Source organism: Gracilinanus agilis, chromosome 1 (assembly GCF_016433145.1).
Source record: "Gracilinanus agilis isolate LMUSP501 chromosome 1, AgileGrace, whole genome shotgun sequence".
NCBI lineage: Eukaryota > Metazoa > Chordata > Mammalia > Didelphimorphia > Didelphidae > Gracilinanus > Gracilinanus agilis.
In genome coordinates, this window is record NC_058130.1 from 437,831,564 (window position 1) to 437,853,910 (window position 22,347).

General features: G+C 33.1%; 1 non-coding gene across 1 annotated transcript; it reads left to right on the plus strand.

Annotated features, from left to right (window-relative positions):
• Positions 1-8,035: 8,035 nt before the first annotated feature.
• On the plus strand, positions 8,036-8,142 carry LOC123232627. The gene has a single exon (XR_006505156.1). It is a non-coding gene; the product is annotated as a U6 spliceosomal RNA (small nuclear RNA).
• The last annotated feature ends 14,205 nt before the right edge of the window (positions 8,143-22,347 follow it).

Genomic DNA, 22,347 nt, shown 5'->3' on the forward strand with positions numbered 1-22,347 from the left:
TTCTTCCTTCCACAATTCCCCCACCCACTAAGAAGATAAACAATATGACATTAAATTTACATGGGAAATCATGCAAAACATATTTCCACATTAGTTAAATTTTAAAAATAATGTAAAAAATTATACTTCAATTTGTAGTCAGAGTTTGTCAGTCCTCTCTCTAGATTCTGTTACCATTTTTTCATCATAATTCTTTGGAATTGTCTTGGATTGTTATATGTAATGTAGGATTGCTACAAGAATCTCTTGCATTTGCAAAACCAACAGAAGCGACTCTGACAGTTGGAAAAATGAAATGTTGACCCAGCCTGACCCTAGTCTCATAGCCAAAAAACTGTTGGAACCTGGGACTATAAATATCCCTGGAGTACCATCCTGGGGGCTTTTGCTTTTGGCTTTTGGGCTTTTGCCTGATTTACCTTGATCTCTCCCTTGACATCCTGCTATCCCCTGCATCTCCCCATTGGGCCCTGGGAGGAGGGAATTTTGCGGGGAGCAGAACATGGGATTAGTTTCCTTAGGAAGGCAGGGACAATCTTAGACCAAGCCACTACCTCGTTTATCAATCTACTAAACCCTTCTACATCAGGGTAGTGAAATTTATCCCTGGCTGAGGGACTGGTTCCCTCAGCCTGATTCCCATCTTCTGTGACCCTCCCCCAGCACTAGCTTCACCCTTAGCAATTAGTTATCAGACCTTAATCCTTTTCCCTCAGCTTACCCTTGGCTTAATAAACTCTTGGTCTTTATTCAAAGAGATTCTGTTAATTTATTATACCATCAACTAGGGCCAAGGCTGAAGAGGACAGATAACTTTCCTTCGTTTCTTGAGGGGTAAACCAGGCATCCATATTGGACAGAAAGAGAATAGGGTTCACTTCCTGAGGGCTTAGAGTTTCTCTCCAGAAGGGAGGGGCTTCTTACTCCTCCCCTCAAGGGAGGTTAGTAATAAGAGGGAGGTTGATTAAACTTTCAGTCAGACCCTCATAATTTCTGGCTGACCCAAATCATCCTGTAAGAGATAGCATCCCTGCCTAGAAGACTCAACTTGATAACACCCAAGCCCTCAAATACTAAGCCTAATATAAGCCTCCATTACCCACCTTATTGTTCCTTTATTACATATATTGATCAGATTAGCCAAATCAGAGAGTGTGATCAGGATAAGTTTCAACTCAAGTGTCAAAGATATCTCTTGCTAGACTCCTAACTTTTCTTAGTCCAGAAAATGTCTCAGTCTGATCTTTTGTGGGTTCTGCTTTTCCAAAATTTGATTTGATGCATTATTTTAAAGTTGTTAGGAGGGGAATTTTGAAAGAATTCAGCTTAGTTGCTGCCTCTAATTTGCCATCGATTCTATCCCTGGCACAGTTTTTATTTAAGAAATAAATTTATATGGTGAATAAGGAGGAAGGAAACCAGAATTAATGTAATATGAAGATTGGTAAAAGTAACTTTGGGATTTAACCTGAAGATGTGAGATGCATTTTACGTTATTAAGTCATAGCTCATTTTTCTTGATCCCATTTGGAGTTTTCTTGGAAAACATAATGTGGTACTTTGCCATTTCTTTCTCTACATAATTTTACAGGTAAGGAAACTGAGTCAAATAGGTTTAAGTTACTTGTCCAGGGTCACACAGCTAGAAAGTGTCTGAAGCCACATTTGAACTTAAGTATTCCTGACTTTAGGCCCCAGGAGTCTATCCACTGAGTCATCTAATTGTCATATACAATATGTGATATGATAGCTCTTAACAAGTATTTAAACTACTGTCACAAAGTAGGAAGATTAGAATTACCCTGCTTGACCCCTGAGAAAAAATATTAGGAAGAAAAGGATGCCCAGCATAATACTGAGATACCCATCATGGGAGTTCTTCAAACAATGATTAACACTATATTTATTTGTGTGTGATAAGGTATGATTTTAAGGGGGTTATTATTCATCTATGAACTACTTTAGAGAAGCAGTATCAAACTCAAATACAGATGAGACTCCTAAAATATACTTAAGTATCCTTGTAGAAGCATAATGACTTAGAATGTCACACATTAACATTATTGGTATTTTATTGTATTTTTATTTATTTTTAAAAAAGATTTCCCAATTATATTATAATTGGTTTTGAAATACACTTTGGAGTGGGGTGGGCCACTTGAAGCCAGTAGGTGATACACCAGATACCTCTATTATTGAGAGTTTCTAAGGTCCATTTAAAATATGAGATTCTCTACTACCATTCCTGGCTAATTTTATTACAAAAAAAGTGAACATTTAAGCATATGATGGAACTAAGCATATTTCTAGTTTACAAAATAATTATCTCTCTATTATTCCATTTGATACTCATTACTCTGTAAAGTGGGTTATGTCAGTTTTATTATCTCCATTTTATTTCCAGTCTCTTAGTGAAATCAAAGTAGCAGTTAGAGGAATAGAAGTAGTAAAATTAGCTAAGTAGTATTGTGGACAGAGTAGTCGACTTATAGACACAAGGACTGGATTTCAAATCCTCCCTCTAGTACTAGCCACATGATACAAGAAAAATTATTTATAGTCTCAGCCTCAGTTTTCTCATCTACAAAATAAAGATAATAATTATAATAACTACCCAAGAGGATATTGCTTTGAAGATTGTGAGATAATATTATATGTAAAGTGCTTCACAAACTTGAAAGTATTATATAGCCACATATATACATATTCATAAATATGTAGATGTTACCAAATATGCTTATTTTTAAAAGTTGGGAGAGGTTACTACCATGTAGTGATTGTGGATGTAAATGGACCAATTCTAGCTGAGTGGACCCTAAAACATTTTGTGATCCACAACTTTTAAATATGATTCACCAGGCTAGAAACCATGATGTTATGAATTAACTCCATCTTTTAATAATATAAGCTGGATTGCACATAACTAGCAAAAAATGTTGTAGGATACAGGAATTCTTGAATGAATCTTAGGTTTTAGTGTTGTATTAAAATATTTTATAGAATGTTTTAAAACTTTTGTTCTCCATCAAATGAATCTGAATAGATAGACAATATAAGAAACTTAATCACCAATTTTTACACAATATGTATATTAGCATCTTGATCTCTAGTCAGAAACTTACTTTCTTGCTCAAAGTCACATAATAGATCAACAAAAGAATTAGGTTTGAAATTGAGACTACTAAATTAATAGCAAATTTCTTAATCTTCTTAAACTACTAAATTGTTTACTGAATTTAACCTACATATGATAATTAATGCAAATGTGATCTACTGTAGGGTTTTTGGTTTTGAGGAACTAATAAAAGTTATAATAAGGATGATATTTTTCCTTGATGCTTGTTTAGATTAAATGAATATTTTATTAAATGAATAAGAATGACTAATTTTCATTAGAATGGATAGCTGCATCAGAGATCATCTGAACTACTCAGAAATTTATCAGATCCTCCTTGGTTGAGAAATTGCAATAAAAATCTGATGAGAACGGGAGTTTTTTCTACAATTTGTGATATTTTCTTATCCTATTTGGGTCACAATTACCATAAGAATAGACTTTTCTATGAATCATAGATGTTATAAATTGAATGTTTTATTTTTATTTTAAAAGGATCTTCACCTTTTTAGAGTTCCTGTTGCTCATACCATAGATTATAGTTATTTGCATTTTAAATGCACCATTTTAGGTTTCTATTTGCCCTTTGCCATATATATATATATATATATATATTCATTTTCAATTTTATAAAGAAAAATTATGTACAAAATAAAACATATATAGTAAGGAACATAAATAGGCAATTTTCAGATAAAGAAATCAAAACTATCAACAAACACATGAAAAGGGGTTCTAAATCTCTTATAATTAGAGAAATGCAAATCAAAACAACTCTAAGGTACCACCTCACACCTACCAGATTAGCTAACATGACAGCAAAGGAAAGCAGTGAATGTTGGAGGGGATGTGGCAAAATTGGGACATTAATGCATTGCTGGTGGAGTTTTGAATTGATCCAACCATTCTAGATGGAAATTTGGAACTATGCTCAAAGAGGTTTAAAAGACTATCTGCCTTTTGATCCAGCCATACCACTGTTTGGTTTATGCTTCAAAGAGATAGTAATGAAAAAGTCTTGTACAAAAATATGTATAGCCCCGCTCTTTGTGGTGGCAAAAAAACTGGAAAATGAGGGGATGCCCTTCGATTGGGGAATGGCTGAACAAATTGTGGTATCTGTTGGTGATGGAATACTATTGTGCTCAAAGGAATAAAGAACTGGAGGAATTCCATGTGAACTCTACTGACCTCCAGGAATTGATACAGAGTGAAAGGAGCAGATCCAAGGGAACATTGTATACAGAGACTGATTGACTCTGGTACAATTGAACATAACAGACTTCTCTATTGAACATAACAGACTTCTCTACTAGCAGCAATGCAAGGATCCAGAATAAGGCTGAGGGACTTATGAGAAAGAAAACTAGCCACATTCAGAGGAATAACTGTGGGAGTAGAAAACAGAAGAAAAAAAACTGCTTGAACTCATGGGCTGATAGGGATATTATTGGGGATGTAGATGCTAAATGATAACTTTAGTCCAACTATCAATAATATGGAATTAGGTCTTAATCAATGGTACATGTAAAACCCAGTGGAATTGTGTGTCGGCTATGTGGGGATTTGGGAGAGAGGGAAAGAACATGAAGCATGTAACTATGGGAAAATATTCAAAATTAAAGAAAATTAAAAAAAACATTTATGGTTAACATGAAGGCTTTTTTTGCCTTAGAAAATAGACATGAGCTCCTCTTCCCTTGTGTTTGTCAGTCTCCTCTTGGTATGTTTTTAAGTGAATGATGGAAAATCACCACAACTGGAGTCAAACTACTTCAGTTAAAGTCTGAGTCCTGTTCCCTACTGTCTATGCCATCTGAGCAAGTTACCTAATTGGCCCTCATTTTTCTCAGTCATAAAATGATAGAGTACTAAATGATCTCTGAGGTCCCGTTTTTCAGGACATTTTTAAACAGCATATTTAAGTGAATATAAAAGAATTTTACTTTCAAGTAAGGATAATGGCTCAAAATTTACGTGAGTCTTTTCAAAAATAACCTTTGAGAGAAATGTATGGATTAAAGTTCATAGGAACATATGAAACATAATGAGAGAGAGGCAGAGAGATACCAATTGCTTCATGAAGAATAGTTTTCCAGCTTTAAAAGAGATCAAAGCCTCTTCTCTGTCTTGGAAAACAGTAAAATAACTTCAGTTCCTCTTGTCAATTCTTACTATAAACATAACATAACTCATCAGGAAATGAGAGGAAATACATGAATGACAAAAATAATTTCATAATCCAGAAAATCAGTCCACCTCTCAAACATTTTTCTTATTTCACACAGCTACATGTACCATTTAATATTTAGTTAATTATAGTGTTTAAGTAATTTAACTTCAATATTTAGTAAAATCTCCTTCAACAAATATGAGAAGACATTAATTGTACTGTTTAATTTTCCCGTCCTTATCAAAATCATCAGAACATATGATACATTTTTATGATTTTTTTCCTAAACAACACAAATCTGTTGTCTTACGTTGCACCTAACCTGTGTCCTTACTTGGTACTTTTTAAATTCAGCAATGTGTTTTAAAGTCATGAAGCTAAATTTAGACATGGTAGCTCTGATAAGAGTGTGCAATGTTTCAATAAAGTATTCATTTTCTTTGACAAGAGAAATATTCCTTCCTAGTTTGTGCGTTTAGAGCAGGGCAGTCACTTTTAGGATAATTAAAATTTGAAAGTTTGCTGCACATCAAAAGCATTTGGGGGTTATATTTATTCATTTTTTGCTAAATGCAATTTCACTGTGTTCATTTTAACATAATTGTCTTTCATTATAATGTTTCTTTTATCTTTCATTTTTCCATTCTATAAGTCCTAGAACCTTACATACATTAAATTTGTTAAAATTCTCCCAAAGCAATTGTTGCCAGACCATGACTAGAGAAACCCATTGAAGAGCTCAGACTGAAATTCTTGTCTATAAATTAGAAGGTAAAGGATTCCAATGAGCTTGTGAGTTTACCATTTCTGCCTTCTATAAAGCCAGCCCTTATCAATACCATTACAGGCAACTGAACACAAATTCTAACTACTGGACTTTAGCATTCTTTGTGCAAACCAGAATTTCTCCGAAATTTTGAAAAGTGAAGAGAAAGTAGTGTTACCATAATCATCATGATTTTCACACACACAAAAAAAAAAAAAAATTGGCCTCTGCTGGTGTAGCTTATGTGAATGCACTATATTGTATGTTCACATTCCCAGTTCTATTTCCAAATATTGTTTCTGAGCCAACAATCTTTGTTATGCCTTATCAGGAACCATTTCTGTTTCTTTGTAGAAAGAAACTGGAGATAAGTGAAAGACAATTGGAGGTATTTGTTGTGTCCATAAACAGATCTTAATATACCCATGAGGAATTCTGAAAGAGGAGAGGTATGGAGTATGTAAATAGAGAAACATGAATAGAACCATTATATGAAAGTTTAAGGGTCATCTGATGGGCCTCTCATATGTTCTGTTGACATTACTGATGTCAAGAGAGCTCCAGGAATGACCATAGAACATTGAAGAGAAACCTGATGGTGAAATTATGGGAAAGCCAGAATTGGTTGTGATTTACATTGTTTCAGGGAATATCCCCATTTAGGACCATACAGACTGGTTAAGAGTATTGAAATTTTTAGGCAAGAAAAAATTATATATACAGAGGAGAGCGGGGATTTTAAAACAAATGTAATAATTTATCATGTCAAATATAATTTAAATCCTCTTGGATTTGAATCTCTAATAAGAAGAGGATAAAATAAATACACATATGACATCTTAAAATTTTATTCCTGTCCTATTGTAATAAAAGGAGCCAGGATTAAATGTCAGTTTTGTAGCTGACTACTTGTGTGAACTTGGGCAAGTCACTGAACCTTTGTGGACTTCTGTAAAATGAAAGGGCTAGAGTTGGATGGCTTCTAACATAAGTCTGGCTCTAAATGTTACCATCATGAACATATTGAGGTCAGAAAGCAGGACTTCTAGAAAAGTGATCCTTTGCTAAATGGATCTCTTCTATCTTCATCATAGCTCATAGAGTCAGAGCTCAGAGAATGAGGTAATACCCTTTTATGAAAAGGGATTGAAGGTATTAGAGTTGAAATATTGTTTTATTTGCTTGAAATATTATTGAAAGAGGGATAACAGCCTGAAACTATTTTTATTTTTAACCTAATTCATGTTTTCTTCCTTCTAGAACACAGTGTTTAATGTAACTCCGCCATATAAACCATTTCACTTTAGCCTGAAAGTAGAGAGCATTTGAGAATATGCATTAATCTCTAGCTCAATTTTGCGCATTGTTGCCCAGATGTGGAAACATTTACTAGATTTCGAGGAGATATTACAAATCCCTTGAGCTCTTTTTCCTATATTCTGTGTTGTCTTTTTATGAGCACCATAGCCTCCATTCCCTCTAGAAATATTTAATAAGGACATATCTTTACAGCATAAAGAAATAAGTGGATTTCTATTTTAATATTTTTGGTCTTATTGAAACATAATTATACAATATTTTTGCTGCAAAGTGAACAACCTTTCTACTTCATAAAGATTCATGCAACAGACATATATTTATGACTATGAATATCTACAAAGCTTCTGAGGTACATTTAATAGTGATAAAATGTAATTCTTAGAGCCTAAAGGTATTGCAGATGATAGTTAGCCCAATTAGCCATAAGAACAATAAATGGCTTCCATGACATACCTCTCAAATGGCCATTTAATATCTTCCTGAAAACCTTCAAGAGCAGGGAACTTTAGGAAAATAAACCCAGATGTCTCACAATATTATGGAACAAAATGAAGAACAGGAAGCAGGAAAAGGAAATGTGAGTGATATTTGGCAACATGATAAAATCAAGTTAGACTGACTAAAAATAAAGATGGGATGGTTTCTCAAAAGGTAACATATTGTGCTCGCTTTGGCAGCACATATACTAAAATTGGAACGATACAGAGAAGATTAGCATGGCCCCTGCGCAAGGATGACACGCAAATTCGTGAAGCGTTCCATATTTTTAAATCCTCAGTACTTTCTTGGTCGAAAAAAAAAAAGGTAACATATTTATTAAAATTCTTTTTTATCTCAAAAGAAAAAGGAAAATAAAAAGTAGTTACATGTTTTTCTCCCTTATAAAGAGAAAAACCAGGTTGAATAGAAAAGAGGCTGTGCCTAAAAGCACAGTATAGGTTGTTGTTTCATATGTATTAGTACATGAATATATTATGTGTTCATTCAAGTCTCTATTCATGAGCGAAAAAGTCATACATTCGGGGAAAGACATACATATGTCTACTCTATCATGGACCATTTACAGGTGATTCTATTGGTTAGAACTGAAATTAGAGACATAAGATGCCTATCAAAGACCTATAGACATAGAGAATATTAAAACTAGAAGGAGTCATAGAAATGATTTGGTTCAATTGTTTATTTTTCAGCTAACAAAATTAAGGCCACAGAAAAGGTAAATGATGCATACACATAGTCAATAGTGAGTTTTTCCTCCTAATTTTCATATCAACTGTGTCTGATGATTATTTTTTGTGTTTTAGCATTGATTCAAAAATTCTAAATTAAATGATGACTTTCTTCAAGTTTTTTTTTAAATTATCTTAAAAAAGAGGGGTTAAGCTTATTTTTATCGACCCCACAGACACCATGGAGTGAAAAAGCTTAGGTTGGAATCATGCTTGTATTAGTATCTTCATTTGTAGCCTTTGTAATGCAAAAGATACAAGAGAGGCTTTTGCTCTTGCAGGGAGCCAACTGAAAACTTCTGGCAGTTAGAAGCCTTGTAATTCTGAGAGAAGTCAGTTGGTCGCTGAGGCTTGAACAGAGCGGAAGGACTAACTAGAACTGAAGGACTAACTAGAGCTCTGCTTGGCTTTCGGTTTTGCTTTTGGCCTGTGCTTTGTCTCTGGACAATTTGAACCTAGCTAATTTCTCTGGACCTGTCCCTGAGCTTCTCCATATTATTTCCCTGTTTCCCTGCCTGCTTTCCTGAGGCTCTGGGAGACAGGGTGGCTTTCGGGTTTTTAGTGAATAGACTTTGTGGGTTTAGTTTCCCCAATAGGCAAGTAGGATATCTTTGAATTCAAACTATCCCTTTAGTATACCCTCTACTTTAAAAGCTTCCAAATCTTCCTATGCTGAGAGAAGTAGGTCCTCTCTCAGTCTAAGCCATTCCTGGGAACCTCCCCCATCTTGAGTTTCTCCCTAGCAGCTATCAGAAACCCCATCCTCTCTCCTTCCTGACCAACCCTGAACATTAATAAATCCCTTTGTTACCTAATCAAATCCTCTGGAGATTCATTGTGTTTAAGAATTGGGCAAGGGTTGAAGGGGAAGAAATTATTCTCTTTTATTTCTTGAGGGAAACTGGAGGCATCCATCTTGGGAGGAAGTAGTTGCCCAAAGTTTCCTCCTGAATCCCTTCAGTTTCACTGAGAAGGAGGAGTCTTGCAACTCCTCTTTTGAGGACTTGAGAAACTGACAAGAAAGCCCTCAAGTCAGATTTCAATCATTTCTGACTGGCCCTATTCCTTGTGTCTGTAAAGTACCTTTCCTGCCTGGAAGGATTCAGCTCATTACCCCTATTACCCTCTGTCTCTAGCTTGGGTGTCTAGTCTGTGTTAGCTGCCTCTCCTGAACACCTCACCCTATACCCTTATCATCCTAATATCACCTTGTCCATTCCTCTCTAAACTCAGCCATCCCTTTCATTCCTCTCCTATCACCTCAATCACCTTTACCCCTCTGTCACTCAGCAAGGGAAGGAGAGCACCCCCAAACTTTAGTGTATCACCTCATTATCCACCAAACCTTTTAAAAGTTATTTAATTTCTATAATCCTCAGGTTTTTTTTTTTAATTTATAAAATGACGGAGTGAGATTAGATGAACACAATGGTCCATTAAGCTTGGAAGCTATGATCTGCGATCCTACAAATTAGGAACAATGGTTAGAAATTACAGTAGGTTGGATATAAGGAAAAACTTCCAAACAATTAATTTTGTCTCAAATAGAATGGGTTGAAATACCAGGTTCTCCTTCAATGATTTCTTTAGATGGAATTTGGATCACAATTTGTCAAAGACATTCGATACGGAATTTCTGTTCAAGTCTGTGTTAGAGCTTTACATTTCCTTTTAAATTACAAATTTTATTCTCATTTTATTAGAAGAAGAGAGAATTAAGTGTCTCTTTTTTGGGGCCAGGGCATGTCATAGACACTGATTCAATTCAAATCAGTAAGTATTTTTAACCATTTGTTCTGTGCAAAGCCCTATGTTCCTACTTGGAATATAGAGATTAAAAAGGATTTCCACTCTATGCCCTGTCCCCAAGGAGAATAGCATTTAATAACTAAAATGTGAAATGTCACGAATAAGTATGAGGTAGAATGTAATAAGGCAAAGGAGGGAGCTAGATAAAGCATTGTGAGAAACTTTAAATAGGAAAAGATCATATTCAGATTAGACAATAGCAAAAAATTTTTCAGAAGGTTTGGCACCTACTTTTAAAAAGAATAGAAAAGTAGAGATGGGAAAGGTAACTCCATATTTAAACAAATTAGATAATTCATAGTTGTAAAAATTTGCAAGTAACACAAATGGTATTTCTCACATAAAGTTGCATTACAAAAGTTAAACAAATATATCTTAAAAGCTTAGGAATCAAGGCAAGAAATAAATCTGAGTGTAAAACTGATTAATGATTTGTTGATGTTATAAAACCTATAACAGGAGTTTTAAATGAAAATATAACTGTACTTCCTTCTCTACACTTGGTCATCATAAGTTTAATAACATTACTGAAAAATTACTTTAAACTACACATGCAGAATCATTTAAATATTCTGCTTCATTTAACACCAAATTATCAAATTTTCACTGCATTTAAAACATTTATTTCTCTAAAGAACTATGTTCTTTTAATCATACTTAGAAGCTGGTTTGCAAAAATATGGAGAAGTGAGAAAAGCCAGAGCAATACTCACGAAAAATTGGTAGTCCAGCTTAATTGGTACATGAAATATACTAAGGGCAATTAGTGTTAACTATATCTGTAAAAGTAGTTGAAAACATAGTTGATAAATGTAAATATCAAATTCGGGATTTTGCTTTTTTTACCCCCCTATATTACAGGTTTCTCGAAAATGAGTAGTAGGCCTCCTATGAATATACGGAATATATAAGCCATAGCTTCATCTCAAGGAGTAGGGTAATTAGTAAGTAAGAGAATCAGAAGACACGCAATGTCTCAATCTTGCTGTGACTTGAATGGGTTTTGTGTACAATATAACATACCCTAAAATTCTACCCTTCTGTTATTTCTCTTTCTTGTTAAGCTCTTCTCTTACAGGTCTAAAGCTGGTCTCTGATAGCAATTATAAAGAAAAATGACTAATGCACATACAAGTATATAGATCCTGTTTGGGATATTCAAACTATCTAATCCTTTGTCCCTCAAATCACATTTTGGTTGCAGTAATGCCATTCTGAGGATAATGTCTTCATTTGCCAGTTGTGACTGCAAAGTAAGAAGTCCATCACCTTTAGTTGTTGTGAGACAGAGTGGGGCACACAAAATGAGTTGTTTTAGAAAGATAGATGAATCATAAGGATTTTTATAATATCTTTCACCTCAAATTTAAACTTCCTTATCACTTTCAAGGGCACCACCAACCTTTTATTATCCAGGTTTTCACAACTTTTGGGTCAATTTACACTTGCTCCTCATATATCTACCTGCCCACCCCTTATTCTATATTCTTCGGACCATTCACAGATTTCAGTCTAATTTCAGTTTTATTGCCATTCATCTGAAGTAAAGTAGTATCGGTATAATATGTCTTCTTCAAGATCTTCCCTTCTACCTTCTATCTTCTGCACCACTCTCAAAGTCATTTTCACCTAAAACTTATTTCTGATGTCATTCTTCTATAGTCAAGGAATTTTAGTAATTCAATGATAACTCTAGGAACAAATGTTATTTCATCTTTTTAAATGCCTATTGAGGTATTTACTATAACGTACATATTATTCATAGTATATTTAGTGTATTTACTATAATGGTACATATTATTCATTATATAAAGTAAGCAGTTATACACACACTAAGATTACATGTTTAAATATTTCGGAGCTTTCTATTATAAATAATAAGAAACAATTGAAGCTTTAATTAAGAATGAAGTAAGGGTATAAATTAGGAAGTTGAAATCCCTGTCAAGGATGATTTGAAGAGAAAGATGGCATCAAGGAAACTACCTAGGAAACAATTACAGGATAACTGTGACTGAAATATGAATTAGTTTTGTGACAATTTGGGTGGAAAGGATATGAAAAATACCAACTGTATTATGAAAATAAAAGAAGGGGCTGAACAATTAACTAGATGGATGATAGGGAAATGGAGAGGGAAGAATCATCAAAAAATCTTAAACCATATAAAAATTAAAAGTCATTTATTACCTACTATATTCAAGGCATTATATTAAGTAGTGATGACACAGATAAAGGAAATCTCTCAAAGAGCTTCCATTATGATGGGCGATTCAAATAAATAATTATAAGATAAAAGAAAAAAACTTAATAAGAAGAGATATCAGGATGAGTTTCTGGCAGAAGGTGGCCACAGAACTGAATCTGTAATCATGCCAGAGAATCAAAGAGATGTGTATATTGGGGTAGGGGGAAGACAGGCATTTACAACATGAAAGACTGTACTGTGAAGGCATGAAAATGAAGGGTGAATAGCCCAACTTGGAGAAAAGCATAGTGGTTCAGTTTTTCTGGAATACAAGGTGTGGGAGGAACATAATGTGAAACAATTCTGGAGAGATAAATTGTAGGGCATTTTTAAACTATTTAAATACATCTTAAATGAAAATCTAAGAGGTCTGTATTTAATTAGATATGGTAGAAAGCTACAGAATTACATTGAATTGAAATGATTGAATGAATGAATGAATGGAATGGACAGAACCAACTAAAAGGTGAAAGTTTCAGATGGAAATGTTAAGATTTGCATTCACATATGATCTAAAATCTAATCTGCTAACCTCTGAGTGCCTTTCTAATATTAATATTGTATAACTATAAGCATGTACTTACTTTTATGCAGGAAATTGTAGACTCTTAGTGTACCAAAGGTGTTCAGATGTCTGCCAATTCAAAATATATCTGGAAAGGAATACCTATATGGAATCTGTGAAAGGCAATCAACCAGTTTCTCCCAGGAACTTCCTTACTCTTAGTCCTCAACTTCTACTCTTGCCAAGTCTCTCTGCTTTCTGAGACCAAGTAGTTGGATGAATTGAACAAACCAAATTTGGAATATTGTGTTCAATATGAATTAGTTGCAAAGAGGAAAATTTAGGCTTCATGTCAGGGATAAAACAAACAAAAACTTCACAGCCAGAGTTAATTAGAAGTTAATGGACTTCCTCATGAGGATGATGGGTTTCTTCTCATAATTTTCTAAAGATTGGATGGCCACTTTTCCTGTATATTAAAGATGGAATTATTCTTTAGTTCTGGGTCATAGTATAGAGCCACTAAATTATTTTCTTTTTATTTTTTTTAAATAATCCTTACCTTCTCTCCCAGTATCAATTCTAAGACAAAAGAGTAGCAGAGCTAGACAATCAGGATCGAATAACTGACTTGGCTAGGGTCAAACATCTAGGAAGTACTTACGGCCAGATTTGAACCTTCAGGCCTAGTACTCATAACTGCCCTATTCTAAATTATTTTCCAACTCAAGGATTCTGAGATCCAGGGAAGGAAAATGATACTCAAATGGCTTGCTTAGAACTATGAAGATGCTAAGAGAAAGAATTGGTACTTGAACCCAAGTCTTCTGACTCAAGTCCAATGTCATTTTGAATAATTTTAAATGTGTAACAAATATATATATATATATATATGTATATATATATGGTTCTATGGATACAAAATTTTTTATAATTCTCATTTAGATTTTTCAATTCAAAGTGCATAAAATGGAGTGGCGGTGTTCTATTTTGGTTTCTGGAAGTTTTATATGTTAATTGAAAAAATTGTTGCTTCATTCTCTAAATTATTTCTGAACAAGTAAAAAAATACTTCATAAGACCGCAAAGAAGAGAAATTATAAAACAAAAAGAAAAAATGATTAACCAGAGAACTTTTATTAGTGAGAATGATAAAAGATAAAAACAAAAAATATTACTTTATGAAGCAATAATTAGTAAAGTACTACTTGAAAATATTTTCCTTATGTTTCCTCTTATTGAATAAATGCTAGTAATTCAGTACCTTTTTATTATTGTATAGAACCATATAATTTTAGGAACTTACTGGTCCAGAAATCAGTGATGATTATATTTGACATGTTCTAAGTTATTTATTAGTGTTTTTGTCATCATTCCTTCTTCCATTCCTGTTAAAACATAATTATATTTTAAAATGATTTCCATACTCTGAATAATGAATTTATCCTTCTTCTCCAGATCAATGTTCTCTCGACTATGTCAATCAGCTAGCATTTATTAAGCATTCCCTAAGTATCAAGCTCTATGTTTAAATAATGGAGACAAAAAGAGAGGCAATAACCAGTCCTTCCTTTCAAGGCATTTACAGAATAATGAAGAGGTTCACACTCAGTGTTCCCACAATCACTCTTAATCACAAATCATTCATATTGGCTCTGCTCAAATAAAAACCATGGAGGAAACTTTTCAAATTTCTATTTACCTTCCTTTAAAAGCTAAGCCCCCATCCTCCACCCTACCTTTATGGATATCACAATAAGGATGCAACACATGACTTATTCATATACTGGAGCTATATCCTTGGACCCAACCTTTATGAGGGACTATAGACATTATCTGGGAATGGAGATTAGAAGAGGAAAGGGCTGAGATAAAAAGAGTGATAGTATGATACTTGGAGCTAGAAGAGACAGTAAATTTAAATGTCCATACCTTCATATTACAATTCTTGAAACAAGTCCAAGAAAGGTTAAAGGAGGAATACAAAGTCACAAAAGTGGTTAAGTTATGGAGTTAGAATGTGAACAGTTTCTCTTACCTCAATACCAGAACTATTCACACATCAGATTAACTCTTTCCCACAGACTTATTTCAGGTTTCTCAGTAGTAAACTTGCAAACTGAATATTCAAGAGAGCATTGCATGTTCAGATTATTTTTGACTAATCTTTTTCAATTTGTTCATGTTGGCAGAATTCATCGTTATCTTATTTTACATGTCATAATCATTATTGTTAAAACCTATAGTTTTACTGATATCTGCAAATCCATGATCTTTCTTTATGGTATTATAAGGGGCTTCTTTATAGTATTGTAAGGGGCTTCTCTATCACTAAATTAAAAGTGAGAACCCTACTGTAATTAACATATTTGTTAGTTACTTTGCCACATTTACATATAATTTTCACATGTGCATAAATTCAGCTAAAGGTCATAACAACAGTGGCATTTGATTGTGACAACATATGTTGGTTGTTAATTAAATCTGAGCTGTGTGGTTGGGTTGAAAGAATTTGACAAGCTTGCAACTTTTGATTTTCATTTTATCTTCTTGAGATGTCAAAAGATATTATTCACAAGAAGTGCTTTTATGAGCAACCATTTGTCACATAACTAATTCTTTCCTATAGGGAGGAAAATTTGTATGAGTCTAAGGTTTACTCTTTTCTGTTTAATATGTAAATTGTCTGTAGTCCTTACTTCACATCAATTCCCTTGAATTATTAAAAAGTTTTCATTTTTCTAAGAACATTAATGGCAATCTGAGTCCAACAGTCATTTCATAAAAAAGAAATAAATTTCATTCCTTTTACTTAAGCCCAAGCACACATCTCTGCTTTTGCAACTAAGTTCTTGGAGGAAAAAAAAATCTTGTAATGGAGACTTATATTCACATTCAACTTTAAATGGGACAATTGAGTTTATATTACTTTTTTTAGCATTGAATCTAATTTTTTCTCATATTGAAATTTCTTTTAAGCTTTGATAACTGGTTCTTTTTGATGTGTTAGATAGCATAGTAAATATAATTTCTATGTTTTTATGAACATAGCAATATGTATTAATATATTTACCTTTCATTTAAAAATTCCTTGAAAGTACAATACCCCGTTGCTTAAATCTGGTTCCTTCACAATTTTTAAATGGTGTTGAAAGAGTTGTTTCATAAAGCAAAAGATATAGAGAAGTAACATTTGTCATAAGACATAGATCAGAAAACAGGGAAAGTGGAAAAATATCGAACACAAGGTATTTTCCCCATGATTTTCAACCTATTTGTTTCTATCTAAACATGTGACCTAACTGGACAGATAGAAAAATCTAAACTTATTGATGCTATTATTTTAAAATGACATGACCAAGATGATTAAAGATTGATCATCTGTGTTCAGTTTAGAACATCAATTTCTTTTTTCATTTCTGAATATAGCAGTATAGTAATCCCTTGCATTTGTAACACACCTAATACTTTTGAAAGCATTTTTCAGTAATTACTTCATTAGAGCATCATAATAACATTGTGAGATGGGCAAAGCTGGTGACAAACTGGGGTGAAAAAATAACTCTGAATCCCAGATTTGTTGTGACTTGCCTGAGGTCAAGTTAAGGGGAGAATATGACCCAAACCAAGTTTTAGTTCAGCATCCTTCCTCCTCTACCAGTCTGTCTCCACTCCAATCATAAGAGTCCTTTTAAAAACCCAAGAGTTAATGCAAAAAAAAAAAATAACAAGCATGAAAAGACTCATTTTCAGGCAATTCTGGAATTCTTAAAAATAAATTTAAAATATATATGTGTTTGTATATATATGCTAATATATATAAAGAGTTTCTTTTTCTTTGATCACCTTAGGAAATAAACATAAGAATGATATTGTGAGGTCAAAGAGTATGCACAGTTTGATGGTCCTTTGACCATGGTTCCAGATTGCATGGTTGTATCAGGTTGCAGCTCCGCCATCAATGTCTTAGTGTCTCATTTTTTCCACATACCTTGAAACATGAATTATTTTCCTTTATTTTGTCATATTAGCAAGTCCAATAGGTATGAGGAGCTACCTTAGAACTATTCATTTGTATGTCTTTATTCAGTTGGGTTTAGGGCATGTTTTTTCCTCATAGGACTCTAGATAGTTTGTTTTCTTTTTTCTGAAAACTTCCAGTTTATATTCTTTGAAGATTTGCCAATATTTGCTAAATACTCTAAATCAGAGGAATTAGAACATTTTTGACATGACAGATAACATACAGTTAAAAGCAAATGATAGCATTAGAAAATTTCAGTATGGAGGACAAAGCATGAATGTTCCTTCTTCCTACTATAATTTTAAGTAGAGTCCCAGATTTTCTAGGTTGTCTCCCATACATATTAGAATCAATGGAATATTATTATGAAATAAAAATGCTAAATATAAGAAATTCAGAGTAACCTGAAGAAGTGGAATAAACAGAATTAACATCACATTACAAATATCTAAAAATATCCATAATGAATTAACTGAAGGAAAGATAACCATTCTTCCCTCCTCAGAGCTGTAAGAACAAATATTAAGGAAGAATTTGGGGTGCCATTGTATCACATATTGTTGTTGAATTGTTTTTCTTTGTTACAAAGATGGGCTTCAATTTAAAGAAGGGAAAATGTTTTTTTCCAGAAATTACTTTGGTGATAAGGCAACATGACTAAACAAACAAACAAAACTAGTAAAACAATTTTTAAATAAATCTAAAATAATTAATACTCAGAAGTTTTTCATTAAAAAATTCCTTCCAAGTTTTATAACATATTCTTTTGTTTCTCAATCCAAATTAATGTAAACAAATATAACTTTTCAAAGAAGTTATCTTGCCAATTATTGAAACCAGTTGTCTAAATGCCATGCTTATGGCAATCTCTACCATTTGGATAATAATAATCTCTTAGATGCTCTTTTCAGTTCTCTAATTAACTTATTTATCAAATGATGCAGCTGAAAAGGAGCATCACTTATGCTGATGAAAGGATAAAACTAAAAGTGAACAAACTCATAAACATGTATGCAGGGCCCTATACTTTAGGGGTGAATAGGCTTTTACACTGGATAGTATCATTGGCTACAATTATGTCCAAATCTGGTTTTATATCTATACCATCCATAAAAAGTAGATATTGATAAGATATGAATATGTAGATATAATTCAAGTATAGCATATATATGAATATTCTACATATGTATAAATATATATGTATAAATAATAATTGCAGTTTTCAAGAAATACTTAATTGTTATTCACTATGCTTTTGCTGAAGGATTTAAAGATTTGGGTAGTGCAGATTTCTATTAGAATTAATTACAATGTATTAATAAATACGTATAGGACTCACAGATTGTTTGAATTATCTGAATAATTCACTAATAAGGAAGATTTTACTTGTTAATAATAAGGTTGCAGCTTTAATAAATAAGCAAAAAGTAAATAAAAAGTTTCTAAAAATAAGTTTTAAAAATAAAAATAGTATTTTATTATCATATTGATCATTTTGAAATAAGGATATGCTGATATCAATACATCATAGTTCCAAAAGAAAATTCAATGATCAGATATTCTGAATTGCCGTAAAAATTGCCCAAAGGAAGCCAGTGTTAATATAAAAACTCACTAATTAGCTTTGACATTTCTCCTCCAGAAATTAGAAAATATATACTATTCATGAGCCCTTTTCTGTGTTTTATCCACTTAGCTTTCTTTCTTTCTATATAACAGAAAGAACTGAAATTCTGTACATATTTATAGTATAAAATCCAAATCATCAGATTGAAGTTCTATGGGATCATATTTTGGATAAACAGAAAGAAAAATTACCTACCAGTTAGAGTTCTCAGAAAACTAAATGAGTAACTTCAAGAGTTTGTGGGGTTCTGGCCTTAGAAATGTTCAAGAAGTCAGATGCCCATTTTCATTTTTAATGGAAAGGGAAATTCATATACTGGTTATGGTATAGATCTGATGACTTGTAAATATTTATTCATATTTTCATCATTTTACATGTGGAAATATTTTACATGTATGTATTAACTCTCAGTTATCATAATAAGAAATTTAAAAATTTTGTTTTTGTTTTCTGAGTATTGAACATTGCTTTTCCTTTTAAAGGGAATATTTTTATCAAATGAATAAAAACAAAATGTACTGTTATATGCTGCCTCTATAAATAGTAATATACATGCAAAAAGAACAAGAGTAGGTCCTATGGTTTAGTTAAAAATCATCTTATCAAGTCAAACCTTTAAAAGAATTGATTAAATAGAACCCCAAAGGTTGTATAGTTCATGTCCTACACAAATGAGCTCTAATATGATATTCTTATTAGTTATCCTACAGTCTTTGACTAATGACCTAAAGATATGGAAATTTCATTCTTTTCTAAGGCAGCTTCATTCAATTTTCTTAGTATTCTAATGGTTAGAAAATATTTTACTTCATGCCAAACACTAATTTTTCTTTTTGTAACTTCCTCTAATTGTTCCCAGCTTTGTCTAAGATAAAAATCCTTAATCTGATATTTAAAATCCCATATGATATGGCTACAATCAATGTGATTGACTAGAAAGAAAATGAGATTGAGGAAAGATGGTATTCTGATTAAGTTAGCAAGACTCCAGATTTGATGAATTAAAATATTCCCTTGAACATACAACTACTCATAGGATTTGTTTCCAACCATTTTTGCCATATACAGTGCCATATATTTTATTGACATCTTTTGCCTATATATCACAATCATTTCAATATTTTATGTGCTCCAAAGTGTCATTGCAACAAGTATCTGTATGCAACATGGTACATAAATCTGAGAATGTATAAAATTAATTTTTATAATTATATATAACATTATTTTTATTGTAATAAATTTTTCCTGACCATTTGTCAATAAAATATTTTAATATTCCTTCTCATATTTTGCAATCCATGGTCTCTCTCTATCTCACACTTTTCTCTCCTCCCCAAGATATTATGATATAGATGGTACATATATTATCATATAATACATACAATACATACTTCCATGTTCATCGTTCTGTAAAACATTATGCATGTTATTTATACTAGAGAAAAACGTAAAGGATGATATGCTTCAATTTGTATCTGAATTCTGTCTGTTTCTTCTCTGGTGGTGGCTATCCATTTTTTGTCATGAGTCTTAGAGTTGTCCTAGATCAGAACCTTTTAGTGCACGTCCCTGCCTAGTACTATGCCCTTAACCCCCGCTCTCCACGCCCCCCCCCCCCCGTAGAAACTGAATGCTGGGTCCCCACCGCCACTTCCCCACCCCTCAGACTACCCCCTTACCCCATAGAGGAGAGGGAGGAAGCACTCCCATTGGGATACTGGGTGGAGGGGAGGATGAAGCCAGAAAACGCCCTTAATGCAGGTGAAGAGGGAGATGGGGAGTGGCCCAAGCTCTGGGCTTCCTTCAAGCCTGGCTGCCTATAAGCTGTCCACCTTTCCCACTGTGCACTCCCATTGGGCTACTGGCGGGTGACGTAAGAGGAAATGCAATTACACGTGGTAGAGAGGGGGAGGGGAGCAGCTCTGTTCAAGTTCCTCTGCTTTTTTTTTGTAATGAACTTATGGAGGGGGGAGGGCAGCCGCCTATCCACAGAGAGTGCTCCGTGTGCCATCTTTGGCACCATGCCATAAATTCACCGTCATTGTCCTAGATTTGATAATATTTAAGTCACTCACAGCTGATTATCATACATTATTGTATTTACTGTGTACAATGTTCTCCTGGCTCTGCTCATTTCACTTTGTATCACGTCAAATAAGTCTTTTCAGGTTTTTTGTGATCATCCTGTTTTTCATTTCTTATGGCACAATGGTATTCTATTACAGGCATATACAAAAGCTTGTTTAGCCAGTCCCCAATAGATGGACCTCCCTTCAGTTTCTACTTCTTTGCCACCCCAAAAGAACAACTATCGATATTTTTTAAATGAACATTCTTTCCCCCAATCTTTAATCTCTTTAGTATAGGAACCTAATAGTTTTATGGTGTGGTTCTACTTTGTTCTCCAGAAGGGTTATATCGGTTCATAGATTGACCACCACTATATTAATGTCCTGATTTTTCAACAATTCCTCCAACATTTATCATTTTCATTTTGTTACTTTAAAATATATTTTTTAATAATCCTCATTCTTCTCTAATATGATGGGGAAGTATGCTTCATCATCTGTACTCAGGCCCTTTATTGATTTTTTCTTAGTTACTCAGATTTTCATTCCTATTCAGTGATCTTTTACTAACATTTTATTGTCATGGTTATGCTTATTTCACACTATCATTTCACATGAATTTGAATTTTTTCTGAATTCATTAGATGTCATTTTTTTCATTCATTTTTTAATTCCACTATAATATCATAAAGTCTTATTCAACAGAATTCTTCTTATTTCCATTTTTGTTAGTACTGCTTACAAATCCAAATTATTTTGTAGAATTTATTTGTATACCACTCAATTAATTTCTTGACCGAATGTAAGTATTTCTAAACAAGTCATAATTACCTGCAAAGGCCTCACTTTTACTTATTTACCTAATACTGATATTTTCAATTTTCATCTCTCGTATTAGCATCTCTAAAATTATGTCAACTAATACGGAATATAGGAATCATCTTCATTTTAATCCTGCCTATACTGTGAAAGCTTCTAAGGTTTCTTCATTGCAAAAAATATTAGTCTTTGTGTTTCCATTTATAGTCTGACTGTATTAAATAAGCATTCTTTGATGTCTATGCATTTTATACTATTTAAAAACCTAGCAAATGATCTAATTTGTTAATGAAATTTTCTGAATTTATTGAAATAATAATAGGGTTTTTGATCCATGTGGCACAGATTGTCAAGGCCCCTGCTGCCTAGAAAGTCATCTAAGTTATATTACATCTCCCGTCCAGGCTTCTCTAGTGTCTTTCTGGGGATTAGAGAATGTAACTGCAAATGGCTGCAACTTCCAGCCATCTTATAGCCCTAAATGCAAAGGATCTATTTAGCCACTAAAAGTCAAATTAGCTTTTACAAAGAAATAATTCTTTTAAAGGGTATAATCACAAATATACAAACTTACTCCCCCAATATGAGGGAGACTTAATCCTGCCTCAATATTACCTCATACTCTGGAGCAGGATGAGGTACA